A 22,112-nucleotide genomic window follows, 5' to 3' on the forward strand; every position below is an offset into this window, starting at 1 on the left:
GAATATTGGAGTTTCAGCTTGAACATCAATCCTTCCAATGAACACCCAGGACTGATCTTCAGTGCTCAGCTTTCTTTATAGTCCAACTCTCACACCCATACATAACTACTGGAAAAACTATAGCTTTGCTAGATGGACCTTTATTGACAAAGCAATGTCTCTGCTTTTTAAAATGCTGTGTAGGTTGGTCATAACTTTCCTTCCAAGGAGTAAGCGTCTTTTAATTTCATGGCTGCAATCACCATCTGCAGTGATTTTGGGGCCCAGAAAAATAAAGTCAGCCACTGTTTCCACTGTTTGCCCATCTATTTGCCATGAAGTGATGGGACAGGATGCCATGATCTTCATTTGCTGAATGTTGAGCTTTAAGCCAACTTTCTCACTCTCCTCTTCCACTTTCATCAAGAGGCTTTTTAGTTCCTCTTCACTTTCTGCCATAAGGGTGGTGTCATCTGCATACCTGAGGTTATTGATATTTCTTCCTGCAATCTTGATTCCAACTTGTGATTCATCCAGCCCAGCATTTCTCATGATGTACTCTGCATATAAGTAAAATAAGCAGATGACAATATACAGCCTAGACACACTCCTTTTCCTATTTGGAACCAGTCTGTTTTTCCATGTCCAGTTCTAACTGTTGCTTCCTGACCTGCATACAGGTTTCTCAAGAGGCAGATCAGGTGGTCTGGTATTCCAATCTCTTTCAGAATTTTCCACAGTTTATTGTGATCCACACAGTCAAAGGCTTTGGCATAGTCAGTAAAGCAGAAATAAATGTTTTTCTGGAACTCTCTTGCTTTTTCCATGATTCAGAGGTTGTTGGCAATTTGATCTCTGGTTCCTCTGCCTTTTATAAAACCAGCTTAAACCTCTGGAAGTTCACGGTTCACGTATTGCTGAAACCTGGCTTGGAGAATTTTGAGCATTACTTTACTAGCGTGTGAGATGAGTGCAATTGTGTGGTAGTTTGAGCATTCTTTGGCATTGCCTTTCTTTGGGATTGGAATGAAAACTGACCTTTTCCAGTCCGGTGGCCACCTCTGAATTTCCAAATTTGCTCACATATTGAGTGTAGCACTTTCACAGCATCATTTTTAGGATTTGAAATAGCTCAACTGGAATTCCATCACCTCCACTAGCTTTGTTCGTAGTGATGCTTCCTAAAGCCCACCTGACTTCACATTCAAGGATGTCTGGCTGTAGGTGAGTCACCATCGTGATTATCTGGATCATGAAGATCTTTTTTGAATAGTTCTTCTGTGTATTCTTGCCACGTCTTCTTAATATCTTCTGCTTCTGTTAGGTCCATACCATTTATGTACTTTATTGAGCCCATCTTTGCATAAAATGTTAACATGGTACCTCAAATTTTCTTGAAGAGATCTCTAGTCTTTCCTATTCTATTGTTTTCCTATATTTCTTTGCACTGATTGCTGAGGAAGGCTTTCTTATCTCTCTTTGCTATTCTTTGGAACTCTACATTCAAATGGGTATATTTTCCCTTTTCTCTTTTGCTTTTCACTTCTCTTCTTTTCACAGCTATTTGTAAGGCCTCCCCAGACAGCCATTTTGCTTTTTTGCATTTCTTTTTCTTGGGGATGGTCTTGATCCCTGTCTCCTGTACAATGTCATGAACCTCATTCCATAGTTCATCAGGCACTCTGTCTATCAGATCCAGTCCCTTAAATCTAGTTCTCACTTCCACTGTATAATCATAAGGGATTTGATTTAGGCCATACCTAAATGGTCTAGTGGTTTCCCCCACTTTCTTCAATTTAAGCCTGAATTTGGCAATAAGGAGTTCATGATATGAAAAACAGTCAGCTCCTGGTCTTGTTTTTGCTGACCTTATAGAGCTTCTCCACCTTTGGCTGCAAAGAATATAATCAGTCTGATTTTGGTGTTGACCCTCTGGTGATGTCCATGTATAGAGTCTTCTCTTATGTTGTTGGAAGAGGGTGTTTGCTATGACCAGTGCATTCTCTTGGCAAAACTCTATTAGCCTTTGCCCTGTTTCATTCTGTACTCCAAGGCCAAATTTGCTTGTTACTCCAGCTATTTCTTGACTTCCTACTTTTGCATTCCTTTCCCCTAGAATGAAAAGGACATCTTTTGGGGGTGTTAGCTCTAAAAAGTGTTGTAGGTCTTCTCAAAAATCTTCATTTTTGATATTGCATCCAAGTACTGCATTTCAGACTCTTTTATTGACTATGATGGCTACTTTATTTCTTCTAAGGGATTCTAGATATAATGGTCATCTGAGTTAAATTCACCCATTCCAGTCCACCTTAGTTCGCTGATACCAGAATGTCAACATTCACTCTTGCCATCTCCTGTTTGACCACTTCCAATTTGCCTTGATTCATGGACCTAACATTCCAGGTTCCTATGCAATATTGCTCTTTACAGCATCAGACCTTGCTTCTATCACCAGTCACATCCACAACTGGGCGATGTTTTTGCTTTGGTTTGTTTTGCTAACCACCTCTAAAGGACCACAAACTCCAGAAAGAAATGCAGCCTGGCTAATCTTGACAGTGGTCTTTTAAAACCCAGAGCCATGGACTCTGCTAAGCAACACCTGAACCCCTGACTCATGAAAACCAAGATGATTTTGTATTAAGCCAATACGTTGTGATAATTTGCTGTGTGGCAATATAAAATATATCATTGAAGAATTTTTCATTTTGACCATATGGTGGCTACTTTTATGTGTCAACTTGACTGAGCTTCAGGGTGCTAAGGTATTTGATCAAACATTATCCTGTTTTCATAAGCATGTTTCTGGGTAAGATGAATATTTAAATAGGTAGACTGAGTAAAGCACATTGCCCTCTCTAAAGTGAGCAGGACTCATCCAAACAGCTAAAGGTCTGAAAAGAACAGTAATGTTGACATCTCCCAAGTAAGAAATAATTATTCCTCCCTGATACTCTTTGAAGTTGGACATGAGCTTTTCTTTTGCCTTTGGACTTAAACTGAAATAGAGGCTCTTCCTGGTGCTTGACCTGCCAACTTTTGAACTGACCTACATTGTCAGCTTGCTCACTTACCCTGAAGATCTTGGGACGTGCCAGCCTCCATAATCATATGAACCAATTCCTTCTAATACACACATACATACACACACACACACAAACTCACTCTATTGTTTTTGTTTCTCTAGAGAACCTTGACTAAAACAGGCCATAGTCACAAGTGAAAAGAACTGCCAAATCTTAGAGATGGAGGGAACTGTAAACATCAGTTTGAGAAATTTCCATCCTCAATCTTCAGACTCTATGGACTGTTGACTCATTTTAATTTAACAAAAGCACAAGTTTACAGCCCTGATTTCTTAGCAAATACTTTTGAACTGACCCAAAAACTGTTTTCCTCACAGGTGTTAGTTCTATTAGCCCATAGTAAGTATTGATATATTTCCTCTTTCAAAGATTTGGATAACTGTTTGGCCTCCTCTAATAAATCTTATCTTATCCAAAATGAAACAGCCCTACTTCTTTTAGTTCTTTCCTGCATGACATAATTTCAGAACAACTCACATTCTCTCCACATATTTCTGAAGGTACATTAAGTCTTCTATGCACTCAGAACTAAAAACAACATTCTCAACTAACTATGGTTATAATAAAATATAATGGTATTATTAACTCCTTTCAACTATTTCTAGTATGTTAAAGAGACTTGGTTTATATACTATTCAATTGTGGCTCATATTACAGATTAGTTTAATTCTTGTCTTATTATAAAGCCCAGAAAACTAAGCACTTAATATCTCAGCCTCCCTTGCAGCTAGGAGACATTAAGTAATACCATGCTAGCTAATGAAGTATATAAAGAGATGTCTACTCAATAAAATGGTTAAACTTCATCAAGAAAAAAATACTGCCTTTCCTTTCTTCCTGCCTGTAAGGCAATCATGATACATGGAAGTTTAGCAGTTATCTTGTGACTACAGGACCACAAACACAAACAGAGAGGAAAGAAAAATAATGAAGTCTCTGATGAGAGCATAAGCAGTTCCATCAACTCTGGACTACACAGTTTCTATCTTCTGGTTGTATGAGAAAAATCAACTTTTATGTTTAAAACCACTATAACTGGGTTTTATGTTACTTGTAGCTGAATGCATTCTAAACTGCCACTGTTTTTGTTGTTGTTACTTGTTTGTTTTTTTAAACAGAAACTAAAGCTTGGGAAGCTAAAGAGTTTGCCAAAGGCCACATATCTAGTAGAAGAACCGTAAACTCCCTAGCTCAGCTTTCTTGCCACCATATGGTTCTGCCATTTTACATAATGTTGCCACTCTAAAGGTGTAATATGAATGCTCTATTTTACATATATCACAAATACAATCTCAATGTTAAAACTAGGATGTGACTAAGAAATACACACTCTGGCACATAAGACGGTCTACAAATTAATATAGAAACAATTCTTGGTCACAAATATATTTCAAGACACTCAAGTGAAAGATTCAATTATGATCATAAAATTCAATCCAATAAATAAAAACCAAAGTGACCCAGAAATGATTCTTGAGAACTGCCACTCCGGTCTAATCAGAACCATCATCTTTTCCTCTTTTCATTAAATTGCATACTTTGGCTCTTACATAAAAGTGGACTTATAAGTTAAGTATCTATTTCAATGATAATCCTGAATGAACAATTTTAAGTTTACCACAGAAAGCACACTGAAAATATATTATCTCATGACCATGAAAAAAAAATCTTTGGGGGCCCTTCTCAACTATTTTTTTTTCTTTTGAAAATGCAGTGAAGAACAATTTTTGCTTTGTTCTACATAGCCATTTTCTCTCTCTCTACAATAGGCATATACTTACCAATTTAACTTTAAAAGACACTTTCCTGGCAGATAATCCCTAGTTTGAACAAAAATCCTTCACCTGACATTTTTTGCCATTTTAGAAGAAGGGAAAAAACAAACATCACATACAATGTATACTTGAAGTCAAATAAAATGTAATAGAAGGCTCTACTCTTATTTCCAACTTATCAAAAACCACATGAATTAAAGTACAAATCCCACCACCAAAGACATAGTAAAAGGTTGGAAGAATATTCTAAAGGTCACATTATCTTAATGAAGTGCCACTTCCTGACAACATGGCCATGATATTGGAGTAATATACTCCATTTAGTGGGAAATGCTCTGTGAAATCCATGCCCTCTGTACTCTAAACAAAGACATCGGTAATTTTCTTAAAAGGTCACACACAAAAGTGTTATTTAAAACTAGGCATTTGCCAGTTGTGAATATATGAAAAGTGAATATCAGATATAGGAACTGGGATAAACTGTAAAATGCCAGGGCTTTTCACATATGCTTTAAATATATAAAATTTTGTCAGATAATTTAATTCTTTGATATAATTTTATTGAAATATTAAAGGGAAAATTATATTGAAAATTTTAATAAAATTACATCTAAAACATCTGAAACTGAAACTGTTAGTCACTCAGTCATGTCTGACTCTTTGCGACCCCATGAGCCTGCCATGCTCCTCCGTCCATGGAATTTCCCAGGCAAGAATACTGGAATAGGCTGCCCTTTCCTTCTCCAGGGTACTTTCCTACCCAGGGATTGAACTTGTGTCTCCTGCTCAGATTCTTTACCGTCTGAAGAACCAGGGAAGCCTCTGACTTACTCAAAGTTGAAAGTGAGTTTGAGTAAACTGACAAAGTTTATTTCAATTCAATTCAGTCGCTCAGTTGTGTCCAACTCTTTGCGACCCCATGAACTGCAGCACTCCAGGCCTCCCTGTCCATCACCAACTCCTGGAGTCCACCCAAACCCATGTCCATTGAGTCACTGATGCTATCCAACCATCTCATCCTCTGTCATCCCCTTCTCCTCTTGCCCTCAATCTTTCCCAGCATCAGGGTCTTTTCAAATGAATTAGCTCTTCGCATGAGGTGGCCAAAGTATTGGAGTTTCAGCTTCAGCATCAGTCCTTCCAATGAACACCCAGGACTGGTCTCCTTTAGGATGGACTGGTTGGATTTCCTTGCAGTCCAAGGGACTCTCAATAATCTTCTCCAACACCACAGTTCAAAAGCATCAATTCTGCACTCAGCTTTCTTTATAGTCCAACTCTCACATCCATACATGACCACTGTAAATACCATAGCCTTGACTAGACAGACCTTTGTTGGCAAAGTGATGTCTCTGCTTTTTAAAATGCTGTCCAGGTTGGTCATAACTTTCCTTCCAAGGAGTAAGCATGTTTTAATTTCATTGCTGCAATCACCATCTGCAGTAATTTTGGAGCCCAGAAAAGGTCGCATTTGTTTTATTTTAGATTTTTCAGGGAAGAAGTTGCATATTTATATATATGCCACAACTTTAAGTATATTCTCAATAAATATTTAAAAAATGAAATTATTATATACTTGTCAACTCAAGAAGAAAAACCTAGCAACTTTATTTATCAAAATCCCTGAGTGAACAACAATCATTATCACACTGCTAAAAGAAATACCTATTCTATTTCATTTTCATAAAATTTACTCAGCATGAGTGGATATGGAGGTTAAAACAGTTATGTTATTTTTTTTAATTTTTGTAGAATTATAGAAATACCATGGTCAAATAAATTTGTGATAATATGAAAAAGGTAGTATTTTAAAACTAGAAAGATAAGACATTTATTAAGTAAAAGCTGGAAAACTGGTTAATAACATCAGAAACAAAGCCATCATCTTAAACATTTACTATAAAATAATAAAAATAAACCTCAGCTGGATTTTAAACATTTTGCACATATTACAGAAAAAATTTTGAAATTACCCAGAAGAAAAATAAGGAGTGTGTATGTATATATGTATATACATACACACACGCACATACACAAACACACATATATATATATACACACACACACACACAGAAGACAAAAATGCATATTAAAAATGGATAGATCTGGCAAATCAAAATTTAAATTTTCTACATGCATAAAAAGTAACAAAAGTCAAAAAGAATAAATATTTATAGTACACTCAATGAACAAAAGATTAAGATTATGGATGGTACAGGGAGGGAGGAGGGTTCAGGATGGGGAACATGTGTATACCTGTGGCGGATTCATGTTGATAATAGGCAAAACCAATACAATATTGTAAAGTTAAAAAATAAAATTAAATTAAAAAAAAAGAATGTCTATAAAATAGAAAAAAAAACTAAAATAACAGACAATTCACAAAACACAATTAGAAAATCTACATATGGAAAATATTTCAATTTCACTAGTAATACATGAAAAAGAAACACAACGTTTCCAATGCTTCTTTGCTTTATCAAACACAATAGAATTTTTAAGATGATTGATGATTTTTGGGTAAAGATGGAATAACAAACATATGCTTCTATAATCCCTTGTTTCTTAAAAACCCAGTGAATTTCCACAATAAATAAAATAACGATAACAATAAGAGAGAGGAACTGGGATAGCAATGATGAGTAAGAAATAAAAGCACCTATGGATCTGAAATCCTGCAGGTGCTGAGATACAATTGGATTGACAGAGGAAGAATATTTAGAAAATTAGGTTGCCAAATCCAGGCGGTATGCAAACATGGGGCCTGACTAAGAGGGGTGAGAAAAGCATCTCCAAGCTTAGAGTCAAGGAAAACCAAGAGTCAGTATGAACATAGCCTTACCCTAGTTAAAATTCCCCTTGAAACAGCTGAGGCAGCTGGGGGCTCTCCTTTCCCCAAAGGAGGAAACAGAGCAACTGGTAATCTGGCTTTAGGCTCAAGTCAGGAATGCACTGTCAAAACAAGTCTAGTTTCTATCTCTGTAGGTTTCTACTGGGGATGATTGGAGCCTGAGAGGCAAAACTGAATATACAGAAGGTAACTCCACATTCTCTCCTGATGATCCTTCTTCCTGAGTGGCTCTGGTGATGAGCAAACTGAGCCTGTAAGAAGTTGACTGAAGGGGCTGCTTCCTCAAGGAGAGCCTGTGCACCAGTATTTTCCAGCCCTCTGTCAGACTGGGGAGGTGGGCACTCTGCTCCTTTCCCTCAGGTAACCCTGCAGGCCCCCAGGAGTGTTCCTGATCATTGCTCACAGTAAATTTACTGTGTGTTGAAACCTTCCTGGGTACCAAGCCTTGTGTCGAGAACTTTAAGAGTCTTTGTCTCTATTGAGCCCCTTCACGGGCCAGTGAGGTGGATGCCATTAAGCCCCATTTAGTAGAGAAGGAAACCCACTCCAGTATTCTTGCCTGGAGAATCCCATGGACAGAGGAGACTGGCAGGCTACAGTCCATGGGATTGCAAGAGTCAGACATGACTTCGTGACTAAACCACCACCACCACCACCTGCACATTCCCAGAGGAGACACAGAGGAAAAGAGAACAAAGGTTGGGTGGCTCAGCCACTAAGGAGTCAAAGGAATGTCTTGCTTCTCAAACTTCAATGTACTTATGAATTGAATCTGGGCAGTTTTATAAAATACAGAGTCTGATTCCATAGGTCCAGGCTAGGGTCAGAGATTCTGCATTTCCAGTGATCTCTCAGGGGATCCCCACAGTGCTGATCTTAATATCTCCTTCAAGTAGTATGACAAAAGGTTTTCATTCCCAGCATAAAACTTTCCATATCCTAGAAATTACAGAGATTCATTTCAATTCCCCATCCCTGAGAAACTTGGGAAACTTTTTTTCCCTTTAGCACATTTTTAATTTGATGTCATTTAATGAGATTATTTTTAATCTATTGCATGAAAGTGAAAGTGTTAGTCACTCAGTCATGCCCAACTCTTTTACAACCCCATGGACTGTAGCCCATTAGGCTCCTCTGTTCATGGAATTCTCCAGGCAAGAATATTGGAATGGGTTGCCATTTCCTTTTCTGGGGGATCTTCCCAACCCAGGGATTGAGCCCAGGTCTCCTGCATTGCAAGCAGACTCTCTACTGACTGAGCCACCAAGGAAGACCTAATCTATTGTATATATTGGCATAAATCTCACATCCTGTTCTTTTTTTTTTTTTCCATTTCTACTTTAAATAACACAGAATCTAAATACCACAGAGATTTGATAGTCATGATCATCCATTTAAAAATGAAAGAATTCTGTTTAACAGTCAGAAGCTATTTTTTTCATTAAAAACATTAATCTTTCCATTATACTTCTCCCATAGAAATTTTTTGAGCTATAATTCATACACCATAAAATTCACCTAAGTGAACAATTTAGAGTTTTTTTTCTTTTCTTTTCTACCATAATCAAAGTTGAGCAATCTTCACAGAGCATTTTTAATCACTCCCAAAAGACCACCCCTCACCCATTAGAAGTTACTGCCCATCCATTTTTTCACTCTGTCTTATAAAAAATATGTCATCCAGGACTAGAGGTATTTTTTACTGTTTTCTTATCAGTTGGGATTTTATTTCTTTTTCTTGCCTAATTATTCTGGGTAGATCCTCCAGTACAATACCACACAGAATTTATGACAGTAGACATTCTGGTCTCTATCTGGATCTCGGGGGAATAGCATTTTAGTATGTCATCATTAAGTATGATGTTAGCTATGAGTTTTTAATAGATGGTCTTTACCAAGGAGAGGAAATTCCGTTTCATTTCTAGTTTTTCAAATGTAGTTATCATGAAGGGTGTTGGATTTTATCAAATGCTTTTTTGAGATGACTTCTATTGAGAAAATCATGTGGTTTCTGTCTTTTATTCTATTAATGTGGTATATTATATTTATGCATTTATTACATTATTTTCAAATGTCAAACCTTATATTTCTTAGATAAAACCCAGTTGGTCATGGTGTATAATACTTCTTTATGTCACTGAATTTGGTTAGCATTTCATTGAGGATTTTTACACTTGTATTGATAAAGAATATTGATTTTCTTCTCTTTTGATGGCTTGTACTGGCTTTAGAATCAGGTGATAATGGCTCATAAAATGAGTTTGGAATTATTTCTCTACTTTGTAACTTTTGAAAGACTATGAAGGACTGGTGGTAATTTTTCTCAAAAGGACTGCTAGAATTCTCCAGTGAAGCCATATGGGCTCGGTCTTTTTTTTTTTTTTTTTTGTGGGAAGTTTTTTTATTACTAACTCAATCTTTTCTTAAACATCTGTTCCAGTTTTCAGTTTCTTCTTCAGTCAGACTTAGTAGCTCATGGCTAAGAATTTATTTTTAGATATAGTTATCATAGAATTACCAAATAATTATTTTCATTTTTGTAATGCTGTAGTAATAGCCCCTCTTTCATTCCTGATTTCCTGATTTCAGAATGATCCAAACCTTTTTTCTTTTCCTTTTATGTCTTTTATCTTTTGTTGACAAAAGGTTATTTTAAATCGTATGATAATGGCAACTTTGGAAAGCTGGGTTTGTTGTTGATGCTGCTTAGTGACTTTCCTGAATTTATAAAGTCTGTGATCTTCATCATGTGTATCCACAGACGTTTCTTCTCATTTGGCTTGTGGTTATCTAATAAAATATAAAGAGATTTCCTCAAATTCTTAGACCCAAGATCTCCAGACTAAGCCAAAAGGCCTTGTGTACATAATGGGTCATGCCTGTACCACTCAGGCAGGCAGTTTACAACACTGCCTTAATTTTCACTTCCTGTTTGTCCAGAAATTCAAAATCAGCCAGAGGTGAGATCTGACTCTTCTCAAGTCTTTCCTTGACACAGTTCTTTATATGTGAATGGACTTCTATATTCTCAGAAGTATGTCAGAGCTTCTCAAAGCCCCCAGTCAATAGACATCTCATTCCCCAGATTTATTTTTTAATTCTTTGGTCAGCTTCTTGTTTCCCCAACCCTTACGGTCTTCTTAGGCAGCTTTGGCATTAAACAGTTGCTACTGAGGGTTTCTCAATAGTTAACATTCCCAGGGAAAGGGCTGTTTGAACTGAGCAGGCTCTGAATGCAGTTGCCACTGCTGCTGCTGCTAAGTCGCTTCAGTCGTGTCCGACTCTGTGCGACCCCACAGACGGCGGCCTACCAGGCTCCCCCGTCCCTGGGATTCTTCAGCCAAGAACACTGGAGTGGATTGCCATTTCCTTCTCCAATGCATGAAAGTGAAAAGTGAAAGTGAAGTCGCTCAGTCGTGTCCAACTCTTAGCGACCCCATGGACTGCAGGCTACCAGGCTCCTCCACCCATGGGATTTTCCAGGCAAGAGTACTGGAGTGGGTTGCCATTGCCTTCTCCCTAAATGCAGTTAAATGATGGCTTATCTTGGTCATTTAAGTTTCCAAGGATGCCCAGAAAAGTCAAATAATGACCATCTTGAAATGGGAGCTTTGGGGAGCTTCAAAATATATTTTTTTTCCCTTCCAGTGACTGCTAGGCTACTGGTTTTCACTATGCTTGCAGGACTGGTGGCTTTCAAGGCTACTAACATGCTGGGAAGAGCAGGTGGGGGTATAAATTGGCCAAGTCAAAATGCCACAGACTCCCTGTTATTAAAAGTCAGTTTTCCTAGAATAAATATCCCTTGAATTATTGCAAACTTTTAGATATTTTCAGAGCTCTGAAAAAGTTGATACTTTTTGGCACTGTTCTTATTGTTATTAATGAGAATTAATATTTTGGAGGTGCTGACTCCACTATTACCCTATACTAACGTTTCTTTTTTTTGGAGAAGAAATCCATATTTGGTTCACTCATTGCCAGGGCTTTGGGGAAAGCACCTTCACCATTTGGTTCAATCACAATCCATCTGAGACCTCTGTCCATAAATATGGGCAACATCATATTTATGAAGAAAATTAGAAGTATGAAAAACTAATCTAAGATAAACAGAACTGGCCCCTGAAGAAACAAATATAATAGACACTGCTAATCAATTTGCTGCCCAAGGATAAATAACATGTCATCACTAGCATTTTATTATCAGTTTAGAATCTCAAGTTCCTACCTCAAGCTTACTAAATCTGCAGTTAAATGTATTCTCTAGGTGACATATGCACACTGAAGTTCAAGAAGCACTGACCTCGAGAACAGAAGATAATTCTTAAAAATCCCTGTAAAGTGTTCTGAAATACTGTTATGCTTCCCCATCTCTTCAAAGAACAGGATTGTAAAAATAAATCAGGCAGAGAACAAACATTAGATTCAGAAAACTAAAAGGTTTCCAAAGTTGAAAAAATTTAAAGGATAGATAAAACAATGAATGGGCAACACTTGAGTTTCTCTTATTTCAGTACATCTTGTGAAACAAACCATTAATTGCCTTTTGTTTGGGATTGTTTTTTTCAAGGATATTTGAATAGGATGAAGCCTTGGAAAGTAGTGGAGGTGTTTCTCTTTAGAGGATCAGTTTGCTAATCAGGGTCAGTTTGCTTATAGCCTTGGATGATAGAGATGGCATTTACCACTGGAGCAAAGGGCAGGCATGCTTCATGCTTTCTTTAAAAACTCAGTTTTTTGTTTTTTTTTTGTTTTTTTTTTTTTTTTTTTTAATTTTATTTTATTTTTAAACTTTACATAACTGTATTAGATTTGCCAAATATCAAAATGAATCCGCCACAGGTATACATGTGTTAAGCTCAGGATTTCTCTCATGTTTGAGCAGTCACCTCATGGGACTTAGGGGCAAGGGAACTGACACAAATAGATTGCTGCTCCTTCCACCTATGATGCCATGGGTAATACATTTCTCAGTCTCTAACTCAGTTTTCTGTATCTGTGAAACTCTGAGAGGCTAACTTATGAGCCACAAGAAGGTAAAAATCCCAGGCCATTCACAGTATTTGACAAAAATAAAATGGACACTGGTGAAAACCAATCAAGAGAAACAAGCAAGGAGATCTCTTCATATGTTAGGAAAAAAGAGAGAAGAAAAAATATATATATATATGTGTGTATATATATATATATATATATAAGTTTAAAAACTTGGGGGTCCCAAAGACATGATAAGAATACTAGGAGATAACAAAGATAATGAAGAAGAACAGAAAAAAAAATGAATAGAAATTTTCTTTAAAAAGGCATTTATAGCATGAGACAGTATACATGGAGAGTGCTATCAGTATGAAAGTTAAGAGTCCAACTTAGTTATAATGCAAAATTTTATAAGTTCAGAGAAAAAATTTTAAAGATTTTTATAGAAAAACAGATTTTCTACAAAGGAACAAGATCCAAACAACTATTAGAGGTCTTATCAGCCACGTTTTATGTTAGAGGACAAAGTCTTCAGAGCTGGAACTGGACTGGAGCGATAAAATACAAAGAGCAACCTATAAATATCTAAATCATCAGCCTATTATGAAGGCAATATAAAATCATCTTCAAATATTTTTAAAAAAAATTAGAAAGCTGACCCTGTGATTTTGTGCCTAGAATCATTCAAGGAGAAATTCCACCAAAATAAAAATGAACTGTAAGAAAAAAGAACAATCTTGGCTATAAGAAGCAAGAACAAATGAGTAAGATTCAGGAGTGAAAAATGCTAAGGGGAAAAAAGAGAAAAAAAATGTTCAAAACATGTGAGACTTTGATATGTATAAGATTCTCTACCAACATTTTCTTCTTTTTTTTTTTTAAAGGATCTAATAAACCTACATGGTACAACAGAAAATAGGAATTATATAAACATAGAAATGTAAAGTTTATTAGTTTTCAACAGTTGAACATACAGTCTACCAATTGCACTTAAAAAATATTAAATGTTAGAAGCATGGCCATCTAATTTTACACTAGGGAATTCTTAGAGACCAAAATGCCTAAAGCGATCATAAAATGAGTAAGTCACTTTACAACTGTCAACAACCTACTTGTCACTTGGAATACCATCAGCAACTGAAACTAGAATTTTATCCCTTCATAGATGCACAAATATGTCAGATTTTATGTTCTAAAAGTTACCAGTGACAAACATGCAACTGGTTTTCCAGATTTAAGATTATATGAATATATACCCATGAAGGTTTTACCTGAATTTCTTGTGGCAGCTCAAAACTCTCATGATCAATTACCAAAAAGATAACCGTTGCACTGCTTCCTTGAGAAACAATAGATCGCAAAACAGATCAGAAATGTGTTTATGGTATGAATATCTGAACAAATGAGGTAACAGAAGGCAACAGCAACACCCTAAGAGCAGAATAGCCTCAGATTGGAGAGGAGGGAAAAGACTGCATTCTACTCATTCTTTGCACCTCTGATATATTTGATTCCTGTTTTAGATATGATATTGAGCCTAAAACAGAATAGAAAAAATCCCTTTTGAATCAACTATATATGTCATTTTTTACTGGCAATTAGCAAGTACCTTTAAAGCCTACATGAGTATGTAATGCTCAGAAGAAATGGAGTGAGAATCTAACAAAATGTCATACCAATATGGGGAAATGTATTGAGGAAATGGATGGAAACCACACTTATTAGAATGCTCATTTCTTGGTGTCTTAGATTCTTGTCTGTCATCCATGAGCAAAGGATTATTAAGACTCATTAAATAAATGAGTTACCAATTTTAGCCCCAATCCTGGCTTCCAATAATCTGAACAAAATTTCAAAAATCCCCAAAGCTTTGTGTAGTTGATAACTATATAAGTGTTTAGAGAAAGAGAAAAGGTTCTCTGAAGAAAACTTCAAATCATTCTGAAAACATATGTGTTCAGCAAACACTGAACACAATTTGCTGTACCTCCAGATATCAAATGTAGATTCCTTATACACCAACATCGTAAGAGGTTCTGAAAGCATTAATTATTCTAGATATATTTCAAGCAATCTTGAAGATAAAATTTGCCAAGTGAAAAACAGTAGACTCCAAGATGTTGTTAATAATAATGTATTCTAGAAACTAGACCTAGAAAACATAGCATCAGCATGAAAAGTGAATTTTAAGACTGAAAAGTGCTATATCCACAATATGCAAAATATAGATAATAATATATTCCAAGAGGCAGTTGCAGAAAATAAGGCCATGGCATGAATGAAAAGCAACTTTTCAGGCTGACAGAAAAATTAAGGCACTAAAGAAAGAATGAATAAAAAATGTATTGTAAATATGCAGTGGCATGCAGACACAGTATCTACTTGGTGTGTGCCCAGGCATGAATATTTCCTGGCCTCTGAGCTGATGCATGTTTTTTAATATGGAGTTCTGCATATTTTAGTGCAGGATTAATACTATGTATCCTGAGAAAAACAGAAGGATGAACACCCTTCACGGAGACTGAATATTATGTTGTGCACTTGCCTACAAAAGTATGATTGAGAATTGTATAAATAAGTGGCTTTATTTTTATATATAACGTCACAGTTTACAAAACCATTTCAAATTTATTATCTCAATTGATCCTTGAAATAACATACTTACCATAGTTACCATTGTTACTGGGGTATAAGGTGACAGAAAATGCCACCAAGTTAAGAAGTGGGGGTTGAGATGGGGCAGAGAAGAGCAAAGAAGGTCTTCTGACTTCTACTCTGGAGTATTTATGTCTTCATCACATTGACACTGAGGAAAGATTACCTCTAAGTATACTGCCATTTGGCTAGGAGATTTAATTACATGTCCATTTCTTGATTCCACAAATATTGATTGTCAATTTTATACTGAGCACCCTGCTAAATGCTGTACATATAATGAAAAAAAAAAAAAACACAAAAAACCTGTCCTTGTTCTTATAAAAGTTACAGACTAGTTTATTCCCATAGTTAGTGGGTTTCTGAGGTCTGGGTATTTGCATGGACAATGGGTCCAGTTTATTAAAAAATGGTGCAGTGGGAGAGGGGCAGTTTGGAAAGAAATGATTATAAATTCAGGCTCAGATACATGGATTTGGGAGTCTTTCAAACATCCAAAAACAAATGTTAAATAGGTAGGGGGACACTGGCTGGGTGAGTGGATGTGTATAGAAGTGTGGAGTATGATCATGTACACGTGTGCATCCTTTTACAGGTGTAAGATCTATGTAGCTTTGTAAGGTAAAAGTATGAAGTCTACTCTTAGTACAGAGTGTTGGTATATATTTGCATAAATTTATTAAACCAGAAAACTAAAGAAATAAAAATGCATGAACGAATGCAAGAACAAAAAACATGGATGTGTGAGCGGGTGTGTATGTACACACACACACACATCTCTCAAAGCCAGGTCTATGTAAGTTAAAGTGGCATGGGAAAATGGAATATATCTTTCCTGCTCTGTATTCAACTCTTGGTACTCAGTAAACATTCTGCAAATAGAACTTCCTATTGTTAAATCATCATGAACTATTTTCTTCTGCTTACCTCTCCAGCAAATTTAAAACTAGAAAAATAGTGGTAAATGGTCAAAATACTCCAGCATAAAGAATACAAAGGAGGATAGCATGTGATCTTTTTTTGTGATTCATGACATTCAACTATGAAAAACATTTACATGAAAAATATACATTTAAAATTAAATGCAATGAAACTAGAACACTTTCTAACACCATACACAAAAATAAACTCAAAATGGATTAAAAATCTAAACATAAGACCAGAAACTATAAAAACTCCTAGAGGAAAACATAGGCAAAACACTCTCTGACATAAACCACAGCACGATCCTCCTTGACCCACCTCCCAGAGTAATGGAAATAAAATCAAAAATAAACAATTGGGGCCTAATTAAAAGCTTTTGCACAACAAGGAAACTATAAGCAAGGTGAAAAGACAGCCTTCAGAATGAGAGAAAATAATAGCAAACCAAGCAACTGACAAATAATTAATCTCAAAAATACACAAGTAGCTCCTGCAACTCAATTCCAGAAAAATAAATGACCCAATCAAAAAATGGGCCAAAGACTAAACAGACATTTCTCCAAAGAAGACATACAGATAGCTAACAAACACATGAAAAGATGCTCAACATCACTCATTATCAGAGAAATACAAATCAAAACCACTATGAGGTACCATTTCACGCCAGTCAGAATGGCTGCTATCCAAAAATCTACAAACAATAAATGCTGGAGAGGGTGTGGAGAAAGGGCAACCCTCTTACACTTTTGGTGGGAATGTGAACTAGTACAGCCACTATGGAGAACAGTGTGGAGATTCCTTAAAAAACTGGAAATAGAACTGTCATAGGACCCAACAATCCCACTGCTGGGCATACACACTGAGGAAACCAGAATTGAAAGAGACACGTGTACCCCAATGTTCATCGCAGCACTGTTTATAATAGCCAGGACATGGAAGCAACCTAGATGTCCATCAGCAGATGAATGGATAAGAAAGCCATGGTACATATACACAATGGAATATTACTCAGCCATTAAAAAGAATTCATTTGAATCAGTTCTAATGAGGTGGATGAAACGGGAGCCTATTATACAGAGTGAAGTAACCAGAAAGAAAAACACCAATACAGTATACTAACATATATATATGGAATTTAGAAAGATGGGTAATGATGACCCTGTATGCGAGACAGCAAAAGAGACACAGATGTCTGTGGGGGGGTGGGGTGGGGATGATTTGGAAGAATGGCATTGAAACATGTATAATATAATATAAGAAACAAATCACTAGTCCTGGTTCTATGCAGGATACAGGAAGCTTGGGGCTGGTGCACTGGGATAACCCAGAGGGACGGGATGGGGAGGGAGGTGGGAGGGGGGTTCAGGATTGGGAACATGTGTACACCCATGGCGGATTCATGTTGATGTATAGCAAAACCAATACAATATTGTAAAGTAAAAAAATAAATAAATAAATAAAAAATAAAACACTTGTTCAAAAAAAAAAAAAAACAAGGGCTGAGTTAAAGTTCATCAAGTTACAGAAATAAAGAAGCATTTGGTGGCAGATATTCCTATGTTGAATTCACAACAAGGGCAACTGGATAGCTAGTCTGAAAGTAGTTTGGTGATATGTTTATGGAAGGAAAATAGGAAATTTAGATTCATCAAATGTCTAAACCTGAAGTTGTGAAAAACGACTACAGCTGTGACAGGTGAGTGGTATGTTGCTCATTATAATGTGGTTCAGACAATAAACTTAAGCCTTACTTAGATGAGTCTCATCTAAAAGTTCAGTCAAATGACTTAGCATTATTTTATTTGACTTAATATAGAACTGATTATTAAAACAATTCCATGTAAATAATGTTATTTTTTTCATTCTTTTTTCTTTCAAAAACAATGTTATTTCCTTCATTCTTTCATTCTTTTTCATTCTTTAAAGTTTTGTTTTGTACATTTCCAAGAATATAAATATACAGATTTTAGTAGTATCCTTCCCACTAATCTGATAAAAATAAGTATTCTACTTCATGATTTTAAATAAAGATGTTATACTATTTATTGATGTTTATATGTTTTATGATATTTAAAATGTTATATTTATTGATAAATAAACATGATATAATATTTATTTTTGCTCTAACAAGAATCTTAGTCCAAGATTTTGGACTGTGAATGACAACTAAAACTTCTTGCCTACTTTCTCCTCATCTGAGAGCTCTCTCTTATAAATAATGAGAATCTATATTTTCAGTTAAGTAGTGAGTCAGGGTTAGGAGGGGATTCAAGAAACATTTGAGTGTTCCTCCTCTCTACATTCCTTGCATCTTTCCTCCCTACAATCTAATTCAGTAACTATCCAGCCCACAGAGTCCTGCAAACATGCAGATACCTTTGCCTGCTTAACTGAGCTCTTTGCAGACCTATCCCAACACCCCTGCTTGGTCACTCCTTAGACTAGGATTCATATAGTCCATTTTGCTGCCCCTTTGCCTAAGAAGGGGCTCCAACTAGATGCAGAAGCAGGCGTTAAGCCAATTGGATAGGAAATTTCAGGTTCAGGTACACATAAAACACAGTCTTGGGGTAGGGGAACAGTGGGATTCACCTGGGCCCAATTATAGGGGAATCACTTGGCCATGGATCCCTGGTTACCTTGCATATCTCTACATAGGCCACATGGACAAGGCTTAATCACCTAGGTCATCTAAGTCCTGGTCAAACACCGTGTTATTCTCTGAAAACATGAAAACATAGGAGGCATCAGAGGAGGTGCTACAAAGATTGTTTCCCTCCCTTCTCCCTATCTTCTCAGGATGCTGTCATGAGATAATTTCTCATTTTCTGGGTTCTGCTGAGGTATGGAGCTTTCTCTCTCCCCATGCTCTTTCGCTTGGAGTATAGCTACAGGCTATAAACTGCTTAGTCACAGTGCAGAAGCATCCCAGCCATAATGTTTGCCAGGACTCATGCCATTTCATCACATCAACCAGTGCTTTTGGTTTCAGTATCGTCCTGGGGACCAAGGCATGTGGAGAGCTGGAACCTTGGTGGATCCTGCTTTTGTTCTCTATGTAAGTAATAAGCTGTCTGAATTTTAAAGAGCTTGCTCTTTCTTTATCGGTTGAGTCTTTCAACCTTCTTGACTTCATGTGTGAGAAGTGTAACTACAAGAGGCTGGAGCAGGGTCCTAGGAGTAAGGACCCTGTTGCCAGATCTCAAGCAGAACTGCCTTAGAGGTAGCAGCTCTCAATGAATGTGAGAGAGTAGAGTATACAGAACTGATTGTGTGTGGATCCCACTGAAAAAGAAATGACACTACAACTTAAAGCCAGGAGAAGATAGAATTTATTTGAGTGTATTTATGTCATGGTTTTTATTGAATAGGAAAACTGAAAAAGAGCAGTTTGCAAAACATGATATTGGTCAGCAGGAAAATTAGGAAAGTATTTACTATAATATGAGAATATTTTTTCAAGTAGTAAATAGTAAAAAAAGTTGCAACACAGTATATCCTATGTGAGCCCGATTTTGTAAAACAAAAGCATAGACTGAAAACTAGTAGTTTTCTTTAAAAAAAAATCCATACCATTGAAAATGACCATAATTACCTTTGTAATTAGAAAAGGAATAAATAAAAAATGGATAAGTGTAAAAGGGATAACTATATAAATACAAAAATGGCCAGAAGAGATATTAAAGTAAGAGAAAGAGAAGCAAGGTAATATTTAGACAAACAAAACATTGAAAACTAATTTAGTGGCATGTTGATTTTAATTAAGATTTTAAACATTTACTTACGCTGGTTCATTTTACCATAAATGAAATAAAAAATAAAGGAATTTATATGCTTTCTAAATTGCTGACCTAGTGTAAATTGTTGAGTATCACTTCATATTTTAATTAGCTCCTTTGTTGTAGAACTACCTGCTTTACCACCCCCCCCAAATAGATTGAAGGCATGCATTCTAGAATTTTTGTAAGCAAATGCTGAGAGAGAGGAAGGGGCTACATAAAATGTAGGTAGTTGAGCTGTACCTTAAGAATTCAGATTCAGTCAGTCTGAAGCAAAACCCATGATTCTGCTTCCCAAATGATTCAGATGCTGAACATCTGGGAAACATTGAGTTGTTCAAAAAGTTCATTTGGGTATTTCTATAATTTCTTACAGAAACACCCAAGTGAACTTTTTGAACAATCCAGTACTTAGAAAGATTTTAAATGAATAAAAGAACTCTAATTAAACATAAATATACATAATTCTACACATTTGGTTTAACCTAATGTTTGAGTTTCTTGAAGTCACATACTTCTAACCAGAGCCTTCTCCAATTACTTCACACTGATATAATCATTGGTACATTTATCTAAGAATACACCTTTTCTAATTTTTTTCCTTGCCAAAGAGAAATCACAGCCTGGGGGAATTTATAAGCCATGAATGCTCTTCTTCTTAATGAGTCTTGATGCTTATTGAACAACTTTTACAAACAGGAGAATATTACTATTATTATTATTATTATCTTTACTTGCTCAGTTGTGTCCAATTCTTTGTGACCCCATGCACTGTAGCCCTCAGGCTCCTCTGGCCATGAAATTCTTCACACAAGAATACTGGAGTGAATAGACATCCTCTTCCCCAGAAGATCTTTCTGACCCAGGGAACAAACCTCGGTCTCCTGCATTGCAGGCAGATTCTTTACCATCTGAGCTACCAGGGAAAACATACCCTTCCTCAATGTTGAGGCAGAGAAAAAAAAAAAAAGGCGAATAGCATAAAGTCAGATACTCTTGTCCTTTGTCCCAGACTCTCCACATCTGGTCTTATTCTAAATCACCCTCACCCCGACTTGCTGAATGACATGGTGGAGTGGTCTTGCTTGTGATCACTATTTATTCACTTTCCATTTTCTTCATCCTTCTGTTTCCCACAGTTATTAAAGTCTACTTCTACTTAAAGCTATTTTGAGATCCATTTTTTTCTTAAAGCTTGCCTATTTAACAAATCAAACCAATTTATCCTACATTTGAACTCTATTGTGTTTATTAGCAACACGACATATGCATAGCTCATGTAGAATTTATGTGCTCAAGGAGACATTCAGGGGTCCAGTTGGATGTGGGGAGTGACAGGAAGGGGTTGGTCACAGAGCAACTTAATACACTCTTCATTCATTTACCGTGACTTCATTTTATTATTCAATCATTCAGTTTTCCCACAATTCTCTCTTGAGCACTTACAACATGCCAGGAATGCTTCTGAGTACTGAGAACACAGCAGTTAACAGAATACCCAAGGTGCTTATATGCTAATGAGTGAAGATAAACATTAAATAAAGAAAGATATTAAAAATACCACAAAGAAAGAAAATCACCGACCAATATCACTGAGGAGTGTAGATGCAAAAATCATCAACAAAATACTAGCAAATCAAATTTAACAATATATTAAAACGATCATATTCCATGATCAAGTAGGATTTACCCCAGGGATGTAAAGATTTTTTTTTTTAATATCTGCAAATCAATCATTGTGATACACCACATTTTCAAATTGAAGACTAAATACCATATGATCATCTCAATAGATGTAGGAAAAGTTTTTGATAAAATTTAACACCCATTTATGATAAATCCTCTAGAAAGTATAGGGAACCTAACTCAACATAATAAAAGCCATATATGACAAACCCACAGCTAACATTATTGTCAAGAGTGAAAAGCTGAAAGAATTTCCCCTAAGATCAGGAACAAGACAAGGATGCCCTCTCTTACTACTTTCATTCAACATAGTATTGGAGGCAAAAGACCTATAGTCTGAAAACAATAAGATTCAGATGAAAGAAATCAAAGATGATATAAACAGATGGAAAGATATACC

General features: G+C 36.2%; 1 protein-coding gene and 1 non-coding gene across 2 annotated transcripts in view; one reads left to right on the forward strand and one right to left on the reverse strand.

The window, feature by feature from the left end:
- NAALADL2 (N-acetylated alpha-linked acidic dipeptidase like 2) overlaps positions 1 to 22,112 on the reverse strand; it is a 1,154,148-nt gene that overhangs the window by 930,582 nt on the left and 201,454 nt on the right. The window lies entirely within an intron of this gene.
- On the forward strand, positions 7,879 to 7,975 carry LOC129645181 (small nucleolar RNA SNORD125). Its single transcript, XR_008711268.1, has one exon. It is a non-coding gene; the product is annotated as a small nucleolar RNA SNORD125 (small nucleolar RNA).

Source organism: Bubalus kerabau, chromosome 2 (assembly GCF_029407905.1).
Source record: "Bubalus kerabau isolate K-KA32 ecotype Philippines breed swamp buffalo chromosome 2, PCC_UOA_SB_1v2, whole genome shotgun sequence".
Lineage (NCBI taxonomy): Eukaryota > Metazoa > Chordata > Mammalia > Artiodactyla > Bovidae > Bubalus > Bubalus kerabau.